This window comes from Octodon degus, unplaced genomic scaffold (assembly GCF_000260255.1).
Source record: "Octodon degus isolate 3935 unplaced genomic scaffold, OctDeg1.0 scaffold00186, whole genome shotgun sequence".
Taxonomy (NCBI): domain Eukaryota; kingdom Metazoa; phylum Chordata; class Mammalia; order Rodentia; family Octodontidae; genus Octodon; species Octodon degus.
The window spans coordinates 3262876-3266072 of record NW_004524762.1 but is presented as its reverse complement, the minus strand read 5'-3'; the positions used below and the strand labels follow the sequence as shown (position 1 = coordinate 3266072).

The window sequence follows — 3197 nt, the reverse complement described above, 5'->3', positions numbered from 1 at the left end:
AAAAAAAAACATTTACTTTAGAGACAGTATAGCAGTAATTGACATGATGACATGACAAGAAGATCAGAATGACAGGCATTCCAAGCATGGCCCTAGTATTACATATTGCTGTCTCCAGTGCAGTTGCTTAGTTTACAGGTATCAGCATATATGTTTAGTCAGGATGAGAATCCTACCCATTAACTGCTAGTTTCAAAAACATGCTGAAGATTCTCAGGATCATTACCTTAAACATCTTGTGCATATACATGTAAGGTTTTGCCCCTGTCATGTTTCCTAGCTTTTCTCCTTGCCCTCTCTTCGTTATTTAATTCTTAAGTTCTCGCTTGCCCTTTAATTGTGTTACAACTTTCTATTTTTATTTCTTCTTTTGAGTTCTTATACTAGGGAGACTATATGATATTTACACAATGGATGTGGTTAAATTTATAGCTGAGTAATACTCCATTGTATAAAAATACCACATCTTTTTCTTTTTTTTTAAAGTTTAATTCACATAAATTTTAATCATTCAAGTTAATGAAAATATCAAAATTTTTGGATTAGTGTATGGAAGCAGAAATTTAACTTCTGTTGTAAATGATATAGTATTTAGTGTTTTCACTGACAATCTATGCAGCAGAAAGAGCAGCTGCATTAAATCTTAATTCATCACGGTCGCATTCCATAAACTTCTTGCAAATTTCTATGGCATCCTCTAGTAAAGTCTCATCACTAGTTTTCCCATTGTTAACTGGAAATGGTTTCCACCCACCTAATTCGTAGAGATGCCCATCTACATGAACTAATGCAATAAAACAAAGGTCTACTTTTTCATCTGTATTTGGTGCCTCAGGCTGACCTTCGTTGGCACTGGTCTCATGAGTAACTCGAATAGCATCATAGTTCTCCAGGTATCTGGCTCATTCTTCAGGGCTCTTTGACACAGACTCCTCCAGGAAATTTTTCAAGGTTGATCCAGATTCAAAGTGCATCTTGTCTTTATTGTTTGCAATAGCATGTATCAGTCTGGTTGTCCACAGGCATTGCTGATGGTTTGCTTCATGAAACACACTAGTGACGAACATCCTGCCCCTGAGATTTTATTTTTTCCTCCTCTTCTGTTCTGTAATAGGGAATAGAAGTAACACTGCACAGTCTGGTCTTGGTACCATGCTAAGGAGTTCAGAATCCATTTCATATACATCAACAAATTGCCAGTTAGGAGGTAGACCTAATTGTTTGAGGAACTGGTTGGTAACCTCAGGGTTGGCCTCCGGTGGCAACCAGCACTGACCCTCCATGGCCGCCACGCCCAGCCCATCTCCAGCTCTGACAGTAACCGCCGCTTTCTCCCCTGCATGCCTAGACCCTACCACATCTTTTTCATCTATTTGGTTGCTTCAAAGATTTGGCTATCATAAATTGTGTTGCAATAAACATAGATGTACATATTTCACTATGATATGACATTTTCAGTTCTTTTGGGAAAATTCCAAGTGGGGGGGGGTAGGTGTTTTGAATGGGATTTCCAGTCCTAGTTTCTTAAGGATTCTCCACACTGATTTCCATAATGGTTGCACTAGTCTACATTTCTACCAGCAGTGGAGAAGGGTTCCTTTTTCTGCACAGCCTCTCCAACATTTATTGTTGATTGGTTTATGATAGCCAATCTTTCTGGGGTGAGATGGCATCTCAGTGTTGTTTTAATTTGCATTTCATGGATGTCTAGTGATGTGGAGCATTTTTTTCATATATTTATTCGTTTCTTTAATTTTGTCCTCTGAGTAGTGTGTGTTCATCTCGCATGCCCATTTCTGGATTGGGTCTTTAAATTTTGGGGTCCCAATGTTTTTTAGTTCTTTTTAAATTCTAAAGAGCAGACCTTTGTCTGAGTGCTTACTAGTTAAGATTTTTTCCAACTAGGAATACACAATTACATGTTTTTACACAGAAATTTAAAAATCTAACCATATACAGCATTGTAGCAGGACAATTCTATAACATTTTTTCCTTGTCTCTTGTTTTCATTTATTACATCTGCCCCTTTTTTAAATAAAGCAATCATTTACTTGAGAGATAGTACGGCAGTAATTGGTATGACATGACAAGCAGTATATATTTAGAAGACCAGAATGACAGGAACTCCAAGCATTCCCCTAGTAATACACATTGCTGTCTTCAGTATTGCTTAGTTCATACTTATCAGCATATTTGGTTAGGCAGGGTGAAAAGACCTATCAATTAACTGCTAGTTTCAAAAAACTGCTGAAGATTCTCAGGACCATTGCCTTAACCATTTTGTGCATATAAATGTATGGCTTTGCCCCTGTCATGTTTCTTAGCTTTCTGTTTACCTGCTCTTTGTTTTTCAATCCTTAAGTTTTCATTTTCCTTTTTCTTGTGTTACACTTTTTTACTTGTATTTCTTCTTTTACGTTCTTACACTAAGTAAGCTATATGATATTTACACCTGTGGGTCTGGATTATTTCACTTATGAGTATATCTTCAAGCAGCACCCACTTGAATAAAAAGGCTTTGAGTTTATCATTCTTTATAGCTGAGTAATACTCCCTTGTATAAAAATACCATATCTTTTTCATCCAATCCTCAGGTGATGGTTATTTCCAAGATGTGGCTCTCATAAATTGTGCTGCTATAAACGTAAGTGCACATATAACACTATGATATGAAGTTTTGAGTTCCTCTGGGAAATTTCCCAATAGAGGGATAGCATCTTTGAATGGGATTTCCAGTCCTAGTTTTTTAAGGACTCCCCACACTACTTTCCATAATGGTTGCACCAGTCTACATTCCCACCAGCAGTGGAGAAGGGTTCCTTATACTCCACAGCCTCTTGAACTTTTGTTGTTTTTGATTTCTTTATGATTACCATTCCTTCTGGGGTGAGATGGTATGTCAGTCTTGTTTTAATTTGCATTTCATGGATGGCTAGTGATGTGAATATATTTATTTGATTCTATAATTTCATATATCTTATATTTGTCATATATTTATTTGATTCTATAATTTCATCCTCTGAGAAGTGTTTGTAATGTTTTTTACTTCTTTATAAATTCTAGAGAGCAGACCATTGTCTGAGTGCTTATGAGTTATGATTTTTTTCCAAATTTGTGGATTGTGTTTTCACTTTGTTGGTAATTTCTCTTTTGAGGTGCAAAAACTTCTCAATGAGAGTTGGTCCCAGTTGTTAATT

General features: G+C 36.4%; 1 pseudogene; it reads right to left on the bottom strand.

Annotated features, from left to right (window-relative positions):
* Positions 1-611: 611 nt before the first annotated feature.
* Positions 612-1283, bottom strand: LOC101592003 (annotated as a pseudogene).
* Between the last annotated feature and the right edge of the window lie 1914 nt (positions 1284-3197).